The sequence below is a fragment of the Panthera tigris genome, chromosome F3, assembly GCF_018350195.1.
Source record: "Panthera tigris isolate Pti1 chromosome F3, P.tigris_Pti1_mat1.1, whole genome shotgun sequence".
NCBI classification, from domain to species: domain Eukaryota; kingdom Metazoa; phylum Chordata; class Mammalia; order Carnivora; family Felidae; genus Panthera; species Panthera tigris.
The window spans coordinates 39,161,472-39,177,320 of NC_056678.1; the positions used below are offsets into that span (position 1 = coordinate 39,161,472).

The following is a 15,849-nucleotide window of genomic DNA, read 5'->3' on the forward strand; positions in this document are numbered from 1 at the left end:
CATTCTGATACGTGTTCTTTGTCCAGGAGGAAAATACATGGGGCTACAGGGGGTACATATCTGGGAATGATATGTACCTGCATTTGGGCATAAACTGTATGTGGCAGCAGAAAAATTTGACAGCGGGTTCTTTGGATGGCATTCCCTTATTTCTGTTCATACCACGGGATAAACTTGGTAATGAAGACATGAGAATGTGGACATCAGACTAAGGGTTGAGGTATAGCCATAGGCATCACAGGTCTTGGATTCCCTGAAGTATTACAATGGCTATGAGACCTATTAAAGCATTGCAATAGCTGAGGCCTACACTAAAGCCAATTTGCCCTGAGAGTAACTAGCTCTAACAATATCACAGATTCCTTGATAAGATCACTTGACCTTGGTTACTGCCAATTTGCATGAGTTGAGCAATTAAGTATCAAAACCAAAACCTTCTCAATATTCCAAATTTAAATTCTGGAATGTGCAGCGGAGAGGAAATTTAGAAATCTCCTAATCTAGTGGTTTCTAAATTTAGCTAGCCACCAGAATCAGTCACAGAGGTTTATAGAAAAGATCTTTTAAATAAGAATGTCCAGTGCGGCAACCTGGAAATCTAGGACCTTAGGAAGCACCTCAGGAAATTGTGATGATCAGTCAGCTTTGGACACTACTGATCTACTCCATCCCCCTTTTTCCATTCAGAATAATGTAAGTGCAGACAACTCTTCAGTTGTAATAATCATAGTTAATATGTGTAAAGCGCCTGCTGTGAACCACTTTAACAAACCTCCCCTCCAATCTTTGTAACTACTCTTAAATCCATACTGTGAGTAAACAACTTTCTACAATCTCCTCTCTCTAGATGTTCTGCACTATTCTCATGCAGTTTATCTTTTCATATGCTTTTGATGGGCATTGTTAGGTGTCCATGTGGTGCTTCAGAAAGTCCTGCCATCTTAAGCAAAGAAGATAAAGTGATTGAATGGCATTTCTCATCAACAGCAGGTTCTCAAGGATGTTTCCTAGGACCTTTAAGGCATACATTATACTTTTCTCAGGCTTGTGGCATGTCAAACCCCATAATGATCAGGGAGATTAATGAACTCTTAGCAAATTAATATGTTCATGATTCACATGAGTATAAATTACCCAGTGAAAAGCCATGGTGCTTGATCACCAGGCACTTCCAGGACCAGGGCTCCAAGATTTCAACCTCTTCTTCCCACTTCCAACCATTTCCATGTTGGGCCAACATATGATTTAGATTGATGGGCCTACTCAGAACATTAAGATGCTTGGCTACATGACGAAGTTTTCATACACAAAATGGCTTCACTTTTATTAAAAATACCCACAATGAAACAAGTCTAACTTCAAGAAATTTTGTTGCCAGTGTGCCTGGGTGGCTCAGTTGGTTAAGCATCCGACCTTGGCTCAGGTCATGATCTCATGGTTCATGAATTTGAGCCCAGCATTGGGGTCTGTGCTTACAGCTCAGAGCCTGGAGCCTGCTTCAGATTCTGTCCCTCCCCTGCTTACATGCTCGCTCGCTCTCTCTCTCTCTCTCTCTCTCTCTCTCAAAAATAAATAAACATTAAAAAAATAAAAAGAAATAAAGAGAAATTTTGTTACTGATGTTTCTACTATTACTCGCTTCCAGAATTTCTAGCAACAAACACTTTGACTTTAATCAAAATCCACATAAAAAAAAAATCCACATAAATGCTTTACTTTTCAAATGATTGTCTGGCATCCTGGTAGAGAATTTACCTGTTAAGCATCGTCAGCCAAAAGGGTGAAATGAAATAAGACAGCATCTGACAATATCCCTGGCAACACTACCACCATTTTGTGCCACAGGCCCTCAGTTTGCTTACATCATTTCTGAACTCTAATCAAAGCCTCCCAAGGGAAAGTTTTGGAAGCCTGAAAACATATCTAATCCCCTTTGAAATAGTTATTTTGGGGGGCTCCTGGCTGGCTCAGTTAGTAGAACATCCAACTTCAGCTCAGGCCGTGATCTCACGGTTCATGGGTTCAAGCCCCACGTTGAGCTCACTACTGTCAGCATGGAGCCTGCTTCAGATCCTCTGTCCCCTTCTCTCTCTCTCTCTCTCTCAGTCTCTCTCTCTCTCTGCCCCTCCCCCACTCATGCTCTCTCAAAAATAAAAATGAATATTTAAAAAAATAATAATTAAAAAAATAGTTATTCTTAAGGGGGTGCCTGGCTGGCTCAGTGGAAAGAGCATGTGACTCTTGATCTTGGAGTCATGATTTTGGGCCCCCTATTGGGTGTACAGATTACTTAAGTAAAAATAAAACTTAAAAAGAAATAAGAAACAAAATTATTTTTCTAAATTGCAGAAAATTGAATGGATCATATCACAAACGAGCTATAAAAGTTAGGGCCTCCATAATAAATGCCAGCTACACTTCTTGTGATTATTTCATCTCGTTTAGCCAACTGTGTAAATGATGTTACCTAAACTAACAGATGAAACAGGAAGAAGGTATAATAGAGTCTTCTATAAGCTAAAACTTCAAGAGTCGTATTTACAGACACATGGGCATTTGGGGAACTCCAAAATCATTGGGTCTTAGCTCATTTTACAGTTTTCCAAATCCATTCACGGACATTATCATGCATGTTCCTCACAGCAATTTCCAAAGGAAGCAGTCATGCAGCAGTGAAAGAAGTGTGCTCTGAAGCAGGAAGCTTGAGTTTGAGTCCAGGTTCTTGACTTAACTAGAGGTCTGATAGTTATTTATCAATGCCATTACCTGTGAAATGTGTGTGGTGATAGCTACTTTCACTTGCTGAACAGATAAGTGAAATGAATACATAAAAATATCTAGCTCCGTTTCCAACTTCTAACTTCTTTCCATGCAAATCCCAATGGGTATTCTTTTTTATTTATTTAGAGAGAGAGAACACGAGCCGGGTGGGGGGGGGGGGAGTGCAGAGAGAGAGGAGGAGGGAGAATCCCAAGCAGGCTCCATGCTGCCAGCACAGAGCCCAACCTGAGGCTCAAACTCAGGAACTTTTAGATCATGACCTGAGCTGATACCAAGAGTCCAATGCTTAACCAACCGAGCCACCCAGGAGCCCTCCACTGGGTATTTTTTCTTATCGTGACAAAATGGTTCCAAAATATAACAAGTCTCCAGGAAGAGCCAATAAAAAGTATTAAAGAAGAATAATGGAAGACTACCATGGTGGTACATGAATTACATTAATGGACTCAATTCCTCAATCCCTCTCTGCATCCACCTTTTTTGCAGTGTGACTCAGCAGTTCCTTCTAGGAAAAATGGAATGTGTTTCCCTGCACCTCAAGTCTAAGTTCAGTCCTGTGAATTGTTTTGGCCAATGAGATGTTAGCAAACTTGCTGCAAGCAGAGATTTATAAAAGTGCTTTTGCATTTGCTTCCTGTCTGCCCTCTGCACCTCACCATGGAACATGTCTGGGCTAGCTGGCTGGTGGTTAAAAGATATGTAGCCCAATTGCATGCATTTCCTTAGACCATGAGCCAGCAGACCACCAGACTTAAGAACGAGCCTAACTAAAGCCAGAAAAACTTCCCAGCTTAGCCCAGCCTAAATTACAAGCTGCAAATGCAAGAGCTAAATAAACATTTATTGCTTTAAGCTGTATTTTCTCAGTGGGGTTTTTATAAGAAAATTAAGCCCTATAGAAAAAAATATTTGAGTGACTATTTTCTCAATTCTCCCAAATGGTACATAGTTAATTCATTACATATAATAAATGTCTTAGGGTATTAAGACTTAATTATCTTCTGGAACCCTGCTAAGAAGGGATGTTTTATGCCATTGCACTTTGGATGGTTGTCATATAGCATAATTGTAACAACAGGTAACTAATACAACCATACATGCTTTATAAAGCCATCATTCTTAAAATAATGTGTCACCAAAATGACAGAGTAATGGACCAAAATTAAATATCAAAAAGTCTGAAATCTATAAAAAATACAAAATAAAAGTGACATTTTAAGAAAGAAATGGAGCATTCATTGTGACAAGTGGCTACTATATGCAGAACAAAAACCTAACTCCTTGACATCTTGCCTTCAAATACACTCCATATTGTTAAAAAGAGTATTTGTTTGAAGAAAAAGCTGTATTATAAAAAAAAAAAGGTAACAGTTCACATCATCTTCTATTGATAAAGGCCTTTTTAAGCATGATTACCAGTAAAGGAAACAATAATAGAATGATTGATAGATCTATGTGAAACTTTTAAACATCACTGTATGTTTAAAAATCAAAAATATTAACTCTGACACAAAATTTTCATATTTCAACAAATAGTTAAAAGGAAAACAACAATTAAATTGGTAATTGCTATTACTTATATATGTGTTTTCATAGCAAAAACTTATTGAGCTTCTTCTATATGCCAGAACTGTGTATTTGGAGCTTAAATAGAAAGCAGGGGGGAAAAAAAGAAGGAAAGAAAGCAGAAAGAAGCACAACCCCTATTCACACAGCACTTAAAGTTTAGTGAAGAAGCCAGAATAGAAGCCAGTAAATAAGTACAGGAGAGCATTCCAGTAAGAGGAAACTGCATGGCAAAGGCCCTGTGGTGGGAGGGACTTTAGTGCATTTCAGAAACTGAAATAAGGCCAAAGCAGCAAGAACACAGCAAACAAATGAGAGACTGGCTCAAAAAGAACTAAAGAGGAAAACAGGGGCCAGAAGTTGCAAAGCCTTATAAGGCCTCAGGAAGACATTTGATGTTTACCCTAAGAAAGTTACTTAAAGTGAATGGTTTTAATTGGGTGGGTGACATGATCATATTTGTGCTTTGACTTTCTGACTATAGACAAGATAATTTATTCAAACATGTGAAGTTAGTGAGTTACTGTATTAACACAGGCAAGAAGCTCTAGGAATTTGGCCCAGAGGGATGGTAATGAAGATACTGACAAGTGAATGGATTCAAAGATACTTTAATGATTAAACACACACACACACACAAGCTTGGTGATGGGAAGGATTAAGGGAGTGACGGAAAGATAATATTCTATTATGCCAAAATGTGATAATGGCATTCACCAGGCAAGTTAAAATCAGTAGAAAACCAGGTGGGGAAGAGACGGATCATGAGCTTTATCTTAAATATTAAACATATTAAGGCTGAATTGTCTCTGACACATTCATGTAGAAGTGAAGTAAGAGGTTCAGTATAGAGTAGAGGTAGGAGCTAGAGAAAGAAATTTGGATCTCATCAGCATTTAGCGGATAGCTGAAGCTACAAACATGGATATTTGAAGCTGTGGGAAAGCTTCTCAAAGCAGAGATCGAAGATAAGTATCCCTAAGACTTAGCCTTTAGAAGTTCCCAAGATTGACGGCCAGCTGGAGAAGAACAAAGACTTGCGAAAGCATGAGGCGAGCGGGGAGGAGTAAAATCACCAAGGCCAGCAGAAGAGAAAACTTCACGAAGCAGTGGTCACCAATGTCCAACTCGGTGGAAAGGCCAAGTCAGACAAGGACCTGACAAGGTAGTATCCTGAGCAAGAGCTGCCAAATGCATTCAGAGGTGGGAAAATGAAGACATCAAGGACAGTCCTTCCCGCAAACCCACGGGGGATACCTTCCAAGACTCCTCGTGGATGCTTAAAACCAAGGAGAGTACCAAAATTTATATATCCTATGGCTTTTTCTATACATACCTATAATGAAGTTTAATTATAAATTCGGCACAGTAAAAGATTAACAACGATAATGATAAAACGGAACAATTATACCAATATACTGTAATAAAAGTTCTGTGAATGTGATCCCTCTCTTTCTCTCAAAATATTACACTGTAGGGGCACCTGGGTGGCTCAGTCGGTTAAGCGCCCCACTTCGCTCAGGTCGTGATCTCACGGTTCATGGGTTCCAGCCCTGAGTCTCTGTGCTGACGGCTCAGAGCCTGGAACATGCTTTGGATTCTGTCTCCCTCTCTCTCTGCCCCTCCCCCGCTCGCTCGCGCGCTCGCTCTCTCTCCCTCTCTCTCTCAAAAATAAATAAACATTTTTTTTAATTTAAATACTGTCATCTTTACAAAGTATCTTAAAAAAGATATTACCCAGTACTCACCCTTCTTGTGACGTTGTGAGATGTGAAACTGCCTACGTAATGGGATGAAGAGAGGTGAGTGACGCAGGCGCTGTGACGTAGCTAGTCTACTATTCACCTTCTGATGATTCGTCAGGATCATCTGCTTCCTCCCCGCGGTTTGCCGTGGGGAAAATGAAATCACAGATAGCGAAACTGCGGATAAGAGGGGAACTACTATATAGGCAACTCTTGTCAGAAAATAGGTTGCAGAACAGAAGGATTATCGAGGGATGTGAATAATCTTTCCCTGCTTTCTTCCTTTTTGAATTTGCCATATATTTTGTTATTAACAGAATTTTAAGTTTATTTATTTTTCATTTACACCCAACGTGGGCCTCAAACTCACAATCTGGAGATCAGGAGTCACATGCTCTTTCACCTGAGCCTCCGGCGCCCCCTACAAAATGTTAAAGGTTATTAATATCGTCAAATTCAGTACTCCAAAATTTTGTCAGTAAGTATAAAATGGATAATAGTTTAAAATATATGGGCGATTTACATACTAAGTGGTATATATTAGTCCTCATCATTAAGGTTTGTAAGAAATAGAAGTAAAAAGTAAATGTAATTTAAAAATCAAAAGTAAGTAATGTATGGAAAGTTCTTACTTCCCTGGCTGACACAAATAGACATTTTCTTCCCTTTTCTCTTTATATGAATAATACTACAGTCTAAGACAATTGAAAGATTTTGTGCAATTGAAACTGAGCATTCTGCTTTATCAATGTTAATCTTCATTGGACAAATTCTACTTATTTCATCTCTTTCTTATTCTGTTAGTACATATATACTTCCATTATAATTAAATTGATATAGGTTTAATAAGCAAACAAATATTTCACAAAAATACCATCCAGTATTTTTGGTTGTGGTGTTTTTTAAAAAAGATAGGGCACAATTTATGCATATACACATATTATAAGTAAAGAAATGGGTACACAAACATGTTTAACTTGTTTAAGATCAAAATTATTTGATTAGGGGCGCCGGGGTGGCTCAGTGGGTTGAGTGTCAGACTCTGAATTTCAGCTCAGGTCTTAATCTCGCGGTTGGTGACTTCCAGCCCCACAAGGGGCAGGCTCTGCACTGACAGTGTGGCTCCTGCTTGAGATTCTCTCTCTCTCTCTCTCTCTCTCTCTCTCTCTCTCTCTCTCCCTCTCTCTCTCTCTCTCTCTCTCTCTCTCCCTCTTTCTGCCCCTCCCCTGCTCATGCTCTATCTATCTCAAAATAAGTAAAAACTCTTTTAAAAAAAAGAATATTTGATTAAATGAAGCAGTGAATAAATTTTTTTCTTGCAAAAATTTTGCCTGAGCCTGAAAAGGAATAGGAATCAGCGCCTGGCATTATGAATGCATTTTATCAGGTGCCATAGGCACATAAAAATTGGATTCCTGCTTTACTCATATGTTGGACATAGACCAACACCACTCTGCAGCAAGTTCCCTTACAGAAGGAACTCTGTCTAATCTCTTACAAAATGTCCTAAATAAGAAAATAAAATAAGTAGAATTAAAGCTGTACTATACCAGGGCACATTTATATTTCTGACAACTATGGATTATTCAGTAATACCCCTCAGTGCACCAGTAAGCAGAGAGCATGGAAAGCTAATAAAAGTAATGAAGTCTTTGTAATACATGAACTCACTGCTATTAAATCTCTTCTGAGAAATGGGATGAGCCTGCCAAGTTTGTTGGGAGGACAGCTGAATTTGTAAGCTGGTGAAGTGAATATAAGTTGTGCCACGTGGCAACAGGGGCTGAGAGATAATGGGTGTTAATCCTCAGAAACTGAATGCTTTCTCTAGCCTTCAAATTTATTGAGAAGTGATCATGACACAAAGCTGGATTTGTCATATCTGTGTACTTGTCAGCAAAGTCCAGAGATGAAATCGCAGTTTCATAGTATACAAAGCTTGGGTGTATCATAGTTGCTACCAGTATCGAGCCACACAATGTAAACTTAACATTCTTCGTCCAATGACTGATATCATTTGCCATCCCTGTTTAAGGCCTGGTGAAGTGCCTTAGTTGTCCAGAGCTCCCTGGAGCCATGATGATATTCAGGTCTATGGAAAGTGCTAGTCAAGTGGTGTATTGGTCAAAGACCAACCAGGAAACAGCACACTGTAATTTAGGAAAGCTTAATATACAAAGGTGTAGGCAGGGTACACGAAAACCACAAAAATAGTACAGTACATACCCTGAGGTAGTATTAGTGGGGAGCATTTACCACTCCTGGAACAGAAGTGTCAAGAGAAGGAAGAGGTTACTGGAATCTAGAGACAGAAAGGGCTATGCAGAAAACGTCACCTTACAGAAGCTGTGACTTTCAGAAGAGGGACACAGCCAGTCTGAAGCCATCCTGCAGGGAGGAGGATAGGCAAGTAATACCCCAGCCTTCTCTTCCCTCTACTCTCCAGCAGGTGCCGCCCATTGACTGAACCCAACCAACAGCCCAGGGCAGAGAGCCCTCTGAAGCAGTCTCTCCGGCATGGTGCAAGGTGGAGTAGCAGGTAGGGTAACCTGAAGGGGCAAATGGAAGGTACCCAACGTAAGTGGAAAGACAGTGTTATTGTCTTAAGTAAACTCTAGCTTTGCCTAAGCCTTATTTTATCGGTAGTTCCCTAGATGATATTATTTGCTTGGTTTCCTCTCCAGCAGGAAGAGTTTTAACCTAAGAGTGGGTGAAGGACATTAATCCCCCATAGTCAATTTCCTTAAGCATTTTCAGGTAACATTATCTTCTGCTTCCCCATAAAAATCAAGAAGGCTCACCTGAATCCCCAGGAGAATATTTATTTTCATTTTACAAAGAATGCCTGTTGTTGAGTCGTGGCTTTTTTTAAAAAAAGAGAATAATTAAAGCTCTCAGTTTTTCCTTTTACAAATCAGGTGAGCAATGTACTTACTCTGAACAATGACAGTTTTTTGGCTGCTTGTGAACCCTGGAAATATTGATCAGTTAAAAATATTCGGACGCTTGCATCTCCTGAATTTGCTTACTGCAGCCCTTCTTCCTGGTCGGTCAGGAGAACACCAGCAATTTTGTTCTCATGATAAATTATCCTCCCTGGTAGGTCACTCTTTTTTACCTAAAGTCACAATTTGCTCCTTCCTCTAGGTCACAACCTGATTTTTCAGGGTGACAGATTTATTGCTTGCTTTGTGCTCCAAAAAACAAATAGCCAACATTGCTCAAAATACAGTACTGTCACAATAACTTTGGCTATTTCCCAATGGGAATAAGACCTGGCATTTATATTCCTGTTTGGATTTGGTAGAGAGAGAAAGAGAATTTCCACATTTCTCCAGATCTGGGCTGGAGATTGGTAGTTAGGTTCAAGCCACGCTGCCAGCGTAAGCAAGTGTTTGTTGGCGTAGTCTTGGAGGTTCTCTTCTTCTTTTGAGGAAGTCCAAAAAGCAGAGCAAACAGCTACTTCTGACCTCCAAAGTAAGCCTTTTCACTGATGGCACATTTACCCCTTCCATCATAAAAGCCCAAGTCACCCATAAAATGTCCCTCAAACCGGAGAAGGAAGCTGTGATATTAGGTAAGGTCATGTCGAAGACCTCTCATGGTGGAATGTGGATTAAAGTGATGAACCACATTTCCAGGACTGTTCATAAAAAAGAAAAGGAAAGGAAAGGGGAGGGGAGGGGAGGGGAGGGGAGGGGAAGGGAGGAAAGGGAAGGGGAAAGAAAGAAAGAAAGAAAGAAAGAAAGAAAGAAAGAAAGAAAGAAAGAAAGAAAGAGAAAGAAAGAAAGAAAGAAAGAAAGAAAGAAAGAAAGAAAGAAAGAAAGAAAGAAAGAAAGAAAGAAAGAAACCCACACTCAAGTCTTCCATGGTTCCTTCCCCAACCTGCCATCTGGATATGCTGCAAATCTCCAGCCCTGCATCAAACCCACATTGCACATTTGTAAATGCTGTGTGACCTTGCAAACGTTATTAAACAGCTCTGTGCCTCCGTTTCCTCATCTGTTAGATAGAGAAAATTATAGAACATACTTTATAGGGCTGTTGAGGGAATTAAATAAGCTACTGCTTATAAAGCATGTAAAACAATGCCTTCCTATGCAGGAATTAGATAATGTTTATAAATTTAGTCTGGTGAAAATAAAGTGGTATCTTCTTTGTGGTTTCCATTTCCTAAAATGACTGCTCACATCTTTTGCCATTTTTTTCTACTCTGGTTGTTAATCTTTCTCTTATTCATTCATTGAAATTCTCTATTCTGGGCTAAACATTTGCTATTTGTGTGTTGCAAGTATGGCTATTCTTATTCATTCACTTTTAAGGATGTGGAGGAATGGTTGGCAGACCAGCTGAGGGTTTATTTGGGAAAAGACACTTGAATTGGCTTTTAGCTGGGGGCAAGGGCGAGAGGGAATACCCAGGGCAGTAGACTCCCCAGAAGGGTAGACTGAGGATTGGGACTGAGCCTCAGGTGGGTCTCCTGTTCCTGTAGCCACCCTGCACAGCCCCTTCCCCCAAAGGCTCTATGGCAGCCACAGGAGCGAGGAGGCTGGGAGCAACCACAGTGGCTGCTCAGTTGGACAGGACATCAGATGACTCGGAAACCAGCTTCCCATCACGTGTCTCAGCCTTCTTCACAACCACAACCCTGGAGGAGCTGACTCGGCTGAAGGTACTGGAGCCCCGCCGCAGCAGAAGCAGGACTGGAAGGAGCTCAGGCTGTAGTTGTGGCCAAGGTTCCTGAGGCCCCCCCAATGGGCGGAGCTCAGCCCACAGGAGCAGCCACCTTGGTATGGTTACTCATGTTGTGCATTCCAGACTCCAGCTGTATCTCCCCGCCCTCCAGCAGCTTGCAGGTGGTGGCGATCTCCATGTCCAGGGCCAGCTTAATGTTCCCAAGCTCCAGGCCCTCACACATCTGTCCTGCCATGGTCCACTGGGCTCGCTGCAGTGCAGCCTCCACTTGGCGTCAGCGTCCTTCGTGACCAGCTCCCCACACTGCCCGGTATCAGCAAGGGCAGCCTCCAGGGAAGCCCCCTGGCCTTTGAGGCTGTCGATCTCAGCCTGGAGTCGGCCATTGTTCTGGTTCATCTCACAAATTGTCTTTATGCAACTGAGGTCATCCCTGTGCTTCTCAGCCAGTGCCAGCACCTCTCATACTTCTAGTACAAGGTCTCAGCCTCGGCCGGATACAGTTAGCAATCTCCTTGTACTGGACCTTGACCTTGGTGATGATGCCATCGGTCCAGGAGGCTGCTGCTGTCCACGGAGTGGAATGCAGAGGTGTCCGAGATCTGTGGCTGCTCTCGGCTCTCCTCTGCACAGGCCGGCCAGCAGCTCCAGGAGGGACTCCAGCTCTGCCTCATCCATGGAAGCTTCACCCACAGCCTTCTTGACTTGGAAGATGCATCTTCCCATCTCTGCGTGCTCTGTATCTCTTCCTCCTACTTATTCTTGAAGTCCTCCGCCAGCCCCTCCTGTTGATGGGCTCCACTGCAGGTTCCAGCTTCTCCTGGGCCAATGTGTCCAGCTGGCACCCGAAGCTATTGATGTAGCTCTCCAATATGTTATCCATGTTGCTCCGAGCCGTCTTCCACTGCTGCAGGAGGCTCCAGTTGGTCTCCAGAATCTCATTCTGCTGCTCCAGGTTGCGTAGCTTGTTGATAAAGGAGGCGACTTGCTGCTGAGGGTCTTGAGCTGCTCCTTCTCCTGGATGCACACCCTTGGATGTTGGGGTCCACCTCCAGCTTAAGAGGGCTCAACAGGCTTTGGTGCCCTGAGACAGCTACGGTGCCCCCTGGACCCTCTCGCCTGCGTAGCCCCTGACCACATTCATGCTGGTGCTCAAGCCACCTCTGAAGCTGCTGCTGCTGCCCACCTGGGGGGCTGGGGAGCTGATATGGGAGCCAGGTGTGCCAGAGCATGAGCTGCTGCTGAAGGCCCAGGGGCCAGAGGTAGACACCTTATAGGACCTCTGGGTCACCCTGATGGACACGGTAGAAGCTGGAGAGGAGGCAAGTAGGCTGAACCAGAGATTCCAGAGGGAGCCAAGGATGACTTCTAGGTGGGGCGTTCACTCTCATTATGATATGCACAGTATAGATTTTAATCAGGAAAATAAGAATTTTCAAAAAAGGCATTGAAAGGCAATGCCCTAATAATTGGAATAAAATATTCCAAACAGGCTGACTGCCAGCCTTCATTAGACATTGCTTTTTACCAAATCAAACTGGCTTAAATGTTACATCAAATTGTTAAATCAGAGTAAATTTATAAAATAATCATCAATAATAACACATTCGGGGATGCACAGAATAATAAACACAATTCCTGCCTTTATCAGATTTAACATCTAGCTATGATGAAAGAATAAGCACATTAAAAATATTTAAAATTATAAGGAAGTATAAATTTTAGGTAGTACACACCACTGTACGTCTCGTTATAATTCATTCCTATATTTAAGAAACTCATTTCATAAGTCACACCAACAAAGACAACAAAATGGTGAAAACTCATTTCCTTCCCTGTTGACGGGAATCCTTGAAAAGTCACAGTTTCTAGTGTCCAAACCATGAAAGAACAGATTTTTGTTATTGGAATTAGTCCATGGATAGGAATATTGTCATAGATTCAGTGTCCAAGAGGATGATCGGGCTGCAGCTAAGTCCTTGTTCTCTGTCTCTTATCTTTACCATCTCTCATTTGTGTAGTATGGTTTCTAACACATCATGCATATGGGGAAACTCCTAACCTTTAAAAAGTCTCGTTATCTTATTTATGTAAACATTCTTAAGTTTTTCAAGGCTCTTTCTATATAGGTCTTGAGTGATAAATGCATGTTGGTTTCAATTATTTTTATTCTTAAGCATTTTGTGATCCAAATATGACCTCTGTGGACTCAAAATATTTTTTTTTAATGTTTATTTATTTTTCACAGACAGAGAGAGAGAGAGAGACAGAGCATGAGCAGGGGAGGGGCAGAGAGAGAGGGAGACACAGAATCCAAAGCAGGCTCCAGGCTCTGAGCTGTCAGCACAGAGCCCAACATGGGGCCCAAGCTCACGAACTGCAAGATCATGGCCTGAGCTGATGTCAGATTCTTAACTGATCGAGCCACCCAGGAGCCCCTTAAATTTCTTTTTTTTTAATTTTTTTTAAATTGTTTTTGACATTTATTTATTTTTGAGAGACAGAGAGAGACAGTGCATGAGCAGGGGGAGGGGCAGAGAGAGAGGGAGACACAGAATCCAAAGCAGGCTCCAGGCTCTGAGCTGTCAGCACAGAGTTCACGGGGCTCAAACTCACAGACCGCGAGATCATGACCTGAGCCGAAGTCGGACGCTCAACCGACTGAGCCACCCAGGCACCCCTGGACTCAAAACATTTAAAGTCTCAGGTGTTTGTTTCAAATCAGTCCAGCTTCGGTCCTTAGTTCAGTATTGGTTATCAGAGAACAAGAATATGTTAAAACACAGTTTTCTCTGGACAGAGAAAGAGGAAGAATGCCAGGCAGGATCCACGCTGTCTTGACAAAGCCCGAGGCAGGGCTTGAACTCATGAACTGTGAGATCATGACCTGAACTGAAGAGTTGGATGCTTAACCAAGTAAGCCACCAGGCACCCCATTTTTTAAGGTTTTTTTTTTTTTTTTTTTTTTTTTGAGAAAAAGAGAAGGGAGGGGCAGAGGGAGAGGGAGAAACTCAGGCAGGCTCCATGCTTAGCGCAGAGCCAAACACGGGACTTGATCTCACTACCCTGAGATCATGACCTGAGCTGAAATCAAGATTAGAATTGATAACCGACTGAGCCACCCAGGCACCCCAAAAATATTACATTTTAATTGTAAAACTTTATTCCTGAATTCTTATGACTGTTACAAGCCAAAAGACCAGTTGGCAGAGCAAGTATTTAAATTCTGATGTATTGTTTCAATTCAATAAATGTTTGTAGTAATGGTAAGAATAGTTCATAGAAAATGAACGTCTGTGTGCCAGGCCCTGAGCAAAGCTCTATCAGAACTAGGGCTTATCTACTCAACTCAATATATGCTTCTTGTGATCGTGGTATGTGCAAAGCACTGTCCTAGGCGTTTTGGAGTCTATACTCCAAATGCCTGCCTTGGTAGCTCAAAGACTGGAGAGAGCCTATCTCTAAAGGAATCTGGAAAGGTTTCCGAGCCGATGTTAGCACATTATGGCTTGAAAACCGAGGAAGCCTCCCCCGCTCTGCCCGCCCCACACAAGCCACAGGGGCTGGGCCGCGGGCCTTAGCAGAGGCACTGCTGCAGCAGGACGCTGCCCACACAACTCCATCCCCACCCCTGCACAGGAGCTCCAATCCCCATCGCCCTGTGCGTGTGCTCTTTTTGACTCTGGTTTTGTGTTTCAGTCCTGCTTGGTGGTGGTGTCACCTGCTCATGAATTGGTTTGTGGCCACGGCCCATTCTCACCTCAGCCTGTCACATACCCCCTGGGAAGATCTGTTAGGACTCAACAGATCACCATGTCCATATAGCTCCTTAAGCTTTTCAAAGTATCATCTCAGATAAGGAAATGTGTGGAGATTTAAAGGTGATTAACTATATCACTATGTAGTAAAGAATATGGATAGCAAAAAACACTGGATTGTATTAAGCAGGAGTTACAAACCTGCAAGGCATCTGGGGGAAATAGATTGGGCACATAATGACATCCCTGACTTCAACCCACCGGTATTTTTTCAATTTACATTTTGTAAGATGATCTATAATGACATGCCATCGAAACATAAATACTTCCACAGGAATCAGCAGAATTTTCCAAGGTCCCATCCAAACCACTCTGTACACATTCATAATCCGAATAACAGAATTCCTTTCCCTCTGTCAGTCACTGTGTTTGTTTTCTTTTCGTGGCCATCAGAAGCTACCAGTGAGATAACTCAGAAAATATCATGCACAGAGAGCTAATTGGAATGGACTTTGCTACTCCTTGGCTGGTTTCAAGAAGCTGACCTCGAGCAAGAAATTTCAGAAAATGGGGAGTGAATGCATGAGCAATGTGTTTGAATTCACTAACTCTGTTCACAATTCTCTTCCAGGAATGATCGACTCAGAGGAAAATAAAACCACAGCTGAGCCTTAATGGTGGGCACTGAGTGGAATGTAATAAAAATATTCTCTTTTTAATATTCATTTATTTTTGAGGGAGAACGCACACAAGCAAGGGAGGAGCATAGAGAGGAGGGGGCAGAGGATCTGAAGTGGTCTACATGCTGACAGCAGAGAGCCCGAAGCAGAGCTCAAACTCACAAACTCACAAACCTGAGCCTGTAACAGACACTTAACTGCTTAACCAACTCAGCCACCCAGGCACCCCTTTCCTCATCATTACTTCAGGAAACCATGGAGTTTAATGGAGAGATCAGTGAATTTAAGGCAGAAAGATGGAGATCTAATCTGCCAAAAAGTAAACATTAGTCCTTGCCCAGGATCCTTCAGTTTCTCCTGCTGTAACAGGGTGGGGAGTAACTAAATATTCTCTAAGATTCCCCAGAGTTTTAACATTGTCTCACTAGATTGCTCTCCATTCTAGGCAAGCTGGTTTTCCTAGACTATCCATTAAGTATCCAATATACAAAGGAAGAAATTCTTAAAAGTGGCAGAAGTTAGATTTCAGGTCAAAATTGTTTCTCAAGGTTAGAGTCTTGAGGCGCTTGGGTGGCTCAGTCAGTTAAGTGTCCAACTCTTGATTTCAGCTCAGGTCATGATCCCACT

The 15,849-nt window shown here is 42.1% G+C and overlaps 1 protein-coding gene and 1 long non-coding RNA gene across 5 annotated transcripts in view; one reads left to right on the forward strand and one right to left on the reverse strand.

The window, feature by feature from the left end:
* Positions 1-6,422, reverse strand: part of LOC122235711 (ferritin light chain-like) — a 46,295-nt gene extending 39,873 nt beyond the window's left edge. For 2 of the 4 annotated variants that reach the window (XR_006213720.1, XR_006213719.1), the window contains exon 1: positions 6,096-6,405. The gene's annotated coding sequence lies outside the window, so the exon portion shown is untranslated. Of the gene's footprint in view, positions 1-6,095 lie in introns of all 4 variants that reach the window. The other 2 variants (XR_006213721.1, XR_006213722.1) reach the window with 2 other exon arrangements.
* LOC122235723 lies at positions 6,417-13,681 on the forward strand. The gene is made up of 3 exons (XR_006213743.1): positions 6,417-6,570; positions 8,539-8,631; positions 13,585-13,681. It is a non-coding gene; the product is annotated as an uncharacterized LOC122235723 (long non-coding RNA).
* The last annotated feature ends 2,168 nt before the right edge of the window (positions 13,682-15,849 follow it).